This window comes from Aegilops tauschii, chromosome 4 (assembly GCF_002575655.3).
Source record: "Aegilops tauschii subsp. strangulata cultivar AL8/78 chromosome 4, Aet v6.0, whole genome shotgun sequence".
NCBI classification, from domain to species: domain Eukaryota; kingdom Viridiplantae; phylum Streptophyta; class Magnoliopsida; order Poales; family Poaceae; genus Aegilops; species Aegilops tauschii.
This window is the reverse complement of record NC_053038.3, coordinates 302,944,454-302,952,623: the sequence shown is the minus strand read 5'-3', so window position 1 is coordinate 302,952,623 and position 8,170 is coordinate 302,944,454. Positions and strand designations below refer to the sequence as shown.

At 40.9% G+C, this 8,170-nt stretch overlaps 1 non-coding gene across 9 annotated transcripts; it reads left to right on the top strand.

Moving 5' to 3' along the window:
* Positions 1-2,988: 2,988 nt before the first annotated feature.
* Positions 2,989-7,023, top strand: LOC109761468 (uncharacterized). 9 transcript variants are annotated; one of them, XR_002232520.4, is made up of 6 exons: positions 3,033-3,397; positions 3,628-3,933; positions 4,372-4,465; positions 4,910-4,969; positions 5,622-5,849; positions 6,758-7,023. It is a non-coding gene; the product is annotated as an uncharacterized protein (transcript). The 9 variants fall into 9 exon arrangements; XR_012182049.1 differs by having other exon boundaries at positions 3,099-3,397; positions 3,628-3,777; positions 3,880-3,933; positions 4,910-5,849; XR_002232523.4 differs by having other exon boundaries at positions 3,102-3,397; positions 4,379-4,465.
* Positions 7,024-8,170: the final 1,147 nt, after the last annotated feature.

Below are 8,170 nucleotides of genomic sequence, written 5' to 3'. Positions count from 1 at the left end.
CAAAGGGCATAAGTATTATACCAAAATGTGAAATAACAGTCCATAACGCAATAAATATCAAAATAAAAGCATGATGCAAAAAGGACGTATCAACTCCCCCAAGCTTAGACCTCGCTTGTCCTCAAGCGAAAGCCGAAATCGATAATCATGTCCACATGTTTAGAGATAGAGGTGTCGATAAAATAAAATACGAACATGAACGCATCATGATCATCTTTAGAATAGCAACATATTGTCATATAATTTCTTATGCTAAAGTGAATTCATTCACAAGATAAAGTATGAATCAAAAGCTTTATTGAAAGCTAACAAACTATGATCTCAGTCATTGAAGCAATTGCAATTTATCATAATATCGGAAAGAGTCAATGTAAGAGCTTTTATGTAGCAAGTCCGCATACTCAACCATCTTCTAGTCCTAATTGCTAACACTCACGCGATACTTATGAGATCAAAGCCTTAACCGGACACAGAGAAAGATAGGGGGCTTATAGTTTCGCCTCCCAACCTTTGACCTCAAGGGTAATGTCAACAATAATAATTTATGATCACCTACATCCGAGTGGATATGTATGTCTGGATCTTTCCCGAACACATAGTGCTTGCCGAAAAGAAAAAGTGTAAAAATGAAGGGTGAAGATCACCATGACTCTTGTATAGAGGTAGAAAGTAAAATAAAATATAGGCCCTTCGCAGAGGGAAGCAGGGGTTGGCATGCGCTTTTATGGTTGGATGCACAAAATCTTAATGCAAAAGAACCTTACTTTATATTGCCGCTTATGATAAAGAACTTTATTATGCAGTAGGTCGCTTTTATTTCTTCCATATCCCAAGTTCGTATAAAGCTTATTTTCCTCACACTAATAGATTATACATATTTAAAGAGCAATTTTTATTGCTTGCAACGATGGCAACTTACTTGAAGGATCTTACTCAATCCATAGGTTGGTATGGTGGACTCTCATGGAAAAATTGGGTTTAGGGTTTATGAATGCACAAGTAGTATCTCTACTTGGTGCGGAATTTTTTGGCTAGCATATGAGGAGAAGCAAGATCAACATGTTGGAGGATCCATGGCAATATAACTTCTATCCAGATATAAGAAAACATAACCATTATGTTGTCTTGCTTGTCCAACATCAACCTTTTAGCATATAATATTTTAATGAGTTCTCACAATCACAAAAGATGCCCAAGATAGTGTATTTATATGTGAGACCTCTCTTTCTTTATTACTTTGTCTTAATTGCAACAATGACCAACACTATGTTTGTCAATCCTCAACAAATTTTACTTGTCATACTCTTTACATGTGAAGTCACCACTCTCCATAAGATCATTATATAATCTTTTTACTTGTTTTATTCTTTTTCTTTTCTAAGATCAAGGCAAGAAAGCAAAACCCTCAACTCAAAACTACTCTTTATTATATAACTCTTGGACTCGATTACATAGAGGGAACACAAAGCAAAACTACTAGATCATACTAAAACTTTTATTCTACTAGATCAAGATATAACCAAAAGGATCGAACTAAGATAAACGATAAAGGTGAAGATGTGATGGTGATACGATACCGAGGCACCTCCCCCAAGCATGGCGCAAGACAAGGGGAGTACCCATACCCATGTACTCAAGTCTCCTTCTTCGGAGGTGGTGGTGCAATGTTCTTGGCAATAATGCCCTTTAGAATGCGATTCTCCTCTTCAAGCTTTAGATTTTGCTGCCTGAGGTCCATATTTTCCTTGTGGAGTTTGCCTGTGACAGTTAGAGCACCGTCCACCCATGGATGCATCCTGGCTACGGGGGGGAAAGCAACACTCATTTTCATGTTATTATAAGAGATAAACTTAGTACCGGGTGGTTTGACTGAATCAGGAAACACTGAGCTCGTGAATTCCTTGTGCCAGCCATCAGGCCAGGGAAGGGAAGTGACTTCTTCTCCATAGCGTCCACTCTTTTTAGGCCAGGTTCAATCTCTTCCTCCGTTGACCACCCAAAGGGTTCAGCTTCGCTGTATGCTCTTGGGTCCGGCATCGGGTGAGAGACGCGACTCTTCCTAACCGACTCTTGCAAAGACATCTTGCTCTAAATCTGCTGCAGAAATAGCTCAAAACAAGAACAGAAGAGATTGCCGTGATACGGTGGTCAAAACCTTCGGGAGATTATATAATGATTTTTTACCGTGCAAAACAAGTAATCTGGGAGAAAACGGAGTTCGGCTCGCACACGAGGTGGCCACAAGCCTGGGTGGCGCGCCCAAGGGGGGTAGGGCGTGCCCCCACGGCTTGTCGCCTCCTCGTGTACTATTCGGACTACTTCTTATTTTCCTAATTTTTTAAATATTCCAAAACGGAGAAAAATTGTTGTTGGGAAACTTTTGGAGTCGGTTTACTCACCGTATCACATACCTATTCCCTTTTAGGGTTCTGAGCGTTCTGGTAGGTTTCCCTTATGTACTCATCCGCTGTTATGGTATTAATAATATTGGTTTCAATATTTATGGGAGTACCTGAGATGTAATGTTTGATTCTTTGTCCGTTCACCACCTTCGGGTTATTGCCCTCGGCATTGTTGATCTTGATGGCACCAGAGCGGTAAACTTCTTCGAAAATGTAAAGACCTTCTCATTTAGAGAGAAGTCACTACACCACAACCCTTGAACTGCGGGAGAAATACCTGAACAAGGGCAAAAGATCTGCCAGAACATCTGTTACCGCCGGGAGAATCACTTCGGGGCACATAAACTGGCGGGAGAACTTAAGCAACGCGGGCAATCGCACTGCCGGCAAACATTTAAAGCAAATTTTCTGCCGGGACAACTAAACCACGGCACATTTGCTGCCGGGGACTGTCTTTAGCGCGAGACAAAAGTATACTGGGCCTGAAGCGCGCGCCAGCGAGGAAAAAGGCGCGAGAGACGAAAAATTCGGAACACAAGACGCGCCCCAATTGTTCTAAAAGGAAAAACAAGACGCGCCCCAATCTCAAATCGACCAAATCCAATTCATCCCCAAATCTCGCCGTGCCCTACACCAGATCCAATCTCAAGACCGCAGCTGCCGCCGCCCCAAGCACCGCACCCCCCCCCCCCCCCCCCCCCCCCCGGCCCCCGCCGCCGCCCACAACTACCCATCGCCACCGACCGCCCTCCACGTTGACCACTGCCACCGACTAGCCTCCGCCCCAACCACTGCTGCCATCGCCCTCACCCACCGCACCCCGCCCAACCACCTCACAGCAGCACCGCCGAGCACCCAACTGACATGGACAACCACCGGCGCCGACCGGCCCGTCGTCGAGCCACTCCACCGCCGACCCGTCTCCTCTGCCGGGCGCCTTCCATTGCTACATCGCGAGCTTCCTCCCCCGAGCAGGCCTCTCCCCATACTCGCAGGTCTGGCCCTTCCATCCCCGTCTGCTCCCCAATGCTCCTGCCTCACCAGCGCTGCTGGCTGCTTTAGCTCCATGTGTCAATCCCCGTTGGAGATGTGGACGACTTAATATACGCCAGCCGTAGCTGGCATTGACTGAGGCTTAATCTTAGATGCTAGTGTCGCTGCTGATGTTGCTTGCATTTGACCATTTTAGACCTCCAAGAATTTATCCCCTTATCTGATTATGTAGTGGTGAGATACAAAGATGGGAGAGGATGCGGCACAAGGAAGCCCTTGGTATGTTCAGATGAGCAAGGATGGCTCCCCTTACCTTAGGAAAGTGGACCTCAAGATGTATTCTAGCCACGACAGCCTCCAATTGTTAGTGTTTGATCCCATGGTATTTCCTTGTGTTTGGACATTACAGCTACAGTTTTAGATATACAATGTTCTCTTGGGTCCTAACTGCTTCCAAGAATGTTGTTATAATTTATGGATGCAGTCTTGATGCTTAGAAGGACTAATTTCTCAGGGGATGATACACCTTCAAGTTGATGTAAGCACAAAATCACGTTGGGATGGCAACCTCCATTAATTTATATCAGCATGAATTAGATATCACCAATGGAACCTTGCCTGCAGTTTCACATGCTGATTAATTATACTTTAGTTGGATACTAATGCCACGTGATCTTGTAGTTTAACTCTGTGTGTATCTATAATCTATTTCTTATCATTTTTCTGGAATGATTCTGGCTAAGTTTCTATTTCAATGAAACAACGGATTAAATAAAATGTTTGATTTCATCAACGGTTCATGTTAAGCTAAACACTAATATTTGATATAGACTTAAGTATCAATACACCCAAGCAAACGTATCGGGTATACCTTTAGCAATTAGATAACTGAGGTTGTCGTATAAGAAAATAATTTTCACATATTTTTTTTCTACTACCACTGCTTCTCAGCCTTATCATGTGCAATTTACATAAGTTATCAGCTTATCGGAAAATGTTGGTGGCGGTGGACTGGGGGAAATACTATGTGTAGCAACGACAAGCTCGCCCTAAATGTGTTGCTCGCTGAGGTACTTAATATTTTTGATGAATTTTAAGAGGTCCAAATTGGTATTATTTTGAGTGGTACAGATGGATTCGATAAAATGCATAAATGATGTCATGATGATTCTTTGTTTAGCATATGATGACTATGATCATTTGTGGCAAAAATAGGTTATGCTGAAAGAATGGAAACATGAGCCACATAAATAGAAATGGTAGACTCACCTTTTTATTGTCCACAGGATTGCATCAACACTAGAGATTATGCATAATTGATCTGAACTTTTTTAGGAGCTTTCTGAACTTCTGATGTACATGTTGGGTTGTTGATGTTATATGCACTACATCCTTTAATCCTTGTGCTAGTGGCCTCACCATACGCCATAATAATTTGATCTCATCTCAGTATATCACTTCTTTCAGTTATTATTTTGTCTTCATAACATGGTATTATTTTATTATGTATATAGCCCTATCGCTGTAGCAGCTCTCGTCCTCTACTTCCTTGTCCTAACCAGGGCATTTGATAGGTGAGATTTGTTTGCTGACTTTTTTTTTATTCAGTGTCTAGCAGTTTTAGTCATGTGATGTTGTGTACTAACCTAAAGCTTCGATTGGCGGAAAGCTGGCCAGATTATCTGGAATATTATTTGTATTCTTTACTAATCCGCTTCTCAGGACATGACCCAGTTTCTCATTCATTGGCTGGTTTCTGTTGTAGTCATTTAGTTGCTTTGTTCATGTGGTTGTAAGATGTTTAAACTGTTGGGCGCCATAACCTGTTGGTTCTTGCTTGCAATTGTCGTTGCAGTGCTGGAGGAAAGAGTGGGTGAAGATCATGCTGGAATGAGTTTTTAATCCTGCTTGAATCATATGAAGAAATTTCTGTTGTTTTTTGTCTGTAAAGCTACAAATATGTTTCGGGGTAAAAATTCAAATGCACTTAAAACTAGCCAGATTTGGAGATCTTTTTACAAGTTCATGGATTACTGATTTAGGAATTAGGAATTTCTGTATACAACCAAATTTTATCGTCCCAGTGTCTTGTGTATCTAGTATGGTAGACTGTGGCATGGCCTGCACTAACGTTCACAAGACTGATGTCTGTCTTAAAACCAATGCATCCAGTTGATGCTTTGTTCGACCTGATCTGATAGCAAGTGTTTGTGATGCACTCTGTAGGGAGCAGGTTGTTGGGTGGCTGCCTGTTGGGAGCTACCGGAAGAACAAACAGCCCGCCAATGCCACAGAGACCAAGGCGGAGAACAAAGGTAGAAGCGAGGCAGGATGGTGCTATGTCAAGGTCAGCATGAATGGAGCCCCATACCTAAGGAAGGTCGACCTCAAGACTTAACTCGAGCTATTACCTAGAGCTTGAGAAGATGTTCAGCTGCTTCGTTGTTTCTAGATGTAAGTTACCATTATAAAATACTCCCTCCGTCTCAAAATAAGTGTCTCAAACTTTGTACAACTTTGTACTAAAGTCAGTATAAAGTTGAGACACATATTTTGGGACGGAGGGAGTATATGTTAATATCTAGCCTGCAGTAAATGTGAAGATAGGAATGATATTTTCCTTATGCATTTTCTGGTTAGTGAAGCTCTCGAGAAGATAAAAAATGCAAGACTTTTGAATCGCACTGGCTTAACTATGGCTACGAGGCAGTCAATGACCACTAAATAATTACTCATGATTAACTGTAACATCCTTTACAAATGAGAAAAATAAATAATTAGATATGTATATTGCCATACACAACATTCATTCAGTATTGGAGCATAAGAAGCAGCTTTTGGTAACCTGTGTTCGGTTAGTTTATTGATGTACAACTTCTATACAGTATTTTCCATCATCGTCGTTCCTTACCTCCATGTTTTCGCCCTCTCATACGATTCCTCCTCTCACCGATGTTTAGCCTTTACAGCAGCCTTTCAGAGTTGATATTTGTAGTAGTCAAAACATACTTTGCAACTTGATGAAATTTTAAGGTACCCCCATGTGTAAAAATGGCTATTTGCGAAGTCATCCTAGTTCTCCATGAAACCTAGCTTGCCCTTCCTTTTATTTAAAAAGTGGAAGATATATAGCCTCCAGCCTCTGCATGGGTGCACCCAGCCTTGTGTGAATCATAGTTTTGTTTGGATAATGTGTGGACAAGTATTCTGTGAACAATTGCTTAGGAAATTGTACGAAGAGAACATTATATGTATCCCCATAGACATGCTTATTTCCTAGAAATATATTGACATTAAATATTTAATCTGTCGATTTAAAATTAGAAAAAAGAGCATCATTTTGAGTTTCCATTTTGTTACAGGTTTCTCAAAGATACACAAGTTGCTGGAGGTTTGGAAGATCTACAAGTTGGTGCAGTCATAATATATATGTAATATGCCTTGTTTGTTGAACCTGGAGATATTGCAAAGTTTTACTCTGCTTATTTTGGTGGTTGTTTTTGCACACAAACCACTATATCCTCATTTTGCTTGTGTGCCACAGTTTTTATTATCTTGAAACAGATGTACATATGTATTTGGTCTGTTTATGATATTGAATGAGGCCTTATATATAACTTTGATTGAACAGCATGTATAACTTGTGTGATTGTCATGATTGTTAGAGCATACTGATTGCATATTAAATAAGGCATGTGTTACACATAACAATTTAGATCTGTGAAAAAACACGTGATGGCATATTACCTGCCGGGTAAACGCGTTTTTGCAGTCAATGAAACTGCCGGAATTGTGGTTCTTTGCAGTCAATGAAACTGCCGGAATTGTGGTTCCTACCCATGATAGAGTCTGCCGGGAGAAAATAAACTGCCGGAAGATACAAAGGTCAGGGCAGAGAAACTGCCGGGGATTGTTTGTCTGCTGGGAGAAGTAATCCCTGGCAGCCGTTGTCGTGGCAGTTCTATCTGCCGGGAGAAACTCTCTTCCGGCAGTTTTTGTGCTCTCTTAAGTGTGTTCTCCCGGCAGATGATATGTCGTTGCATTGATGTTGTGGTGTAGTCAGTTTTTCTGCAAAAAATCTTAAACGAGAGTTGTATAGCAAGACATGGTCACCTACATTAAATTCCCGCTTTTGTATCCTTTTGTCATGCCATCTTTTAGCTTTTTCTTTAAAAAACTTGCATTCTCATAGGCTTGGGTCCTCCAGTCATCAAGAGAGCTGATGTCAAACAACCTCTTCTCACCTGCAAGTTTAAAATCATAATTGAGCTATTTGATTGCCCAATAAGCTTTATGTTCCAGCGCAAGAAGTAAGTGACATGCTTTCCCATAAACCATTTTATATGGAGACATACCCATGGGGTTTTTGTAAGTAGTTCTATAAACCCATAATGCATCCTCACGTTTCTTAGACCAATTCTTCCTAGATCTATTAACTGTCTTTTGCAAGATCAATTGTATTTCTCTATTACTTAATTCTACTTGACCACTAGACCAAGGATGATATGGAGATGCAATTATATGGTTTACATCATATTTAGCAAGCAATTTACGAAAAGCACCATGAATAAAATGTGAACCACCATCAGTCATTAAATATCTAGGGACTCAAAATCTTGGAAAAATAACTTCTTTAAGCATTTTAATAGAAGTGTTGTGATCAACACTACTACTTGGAATAGCTTCTACCCACTTAGTAACATAATCGACATCAACTAAAATGTGATTATACCCATTAGAGGATGGAAAAAGTCCCATATAATCAAATCCCCAAA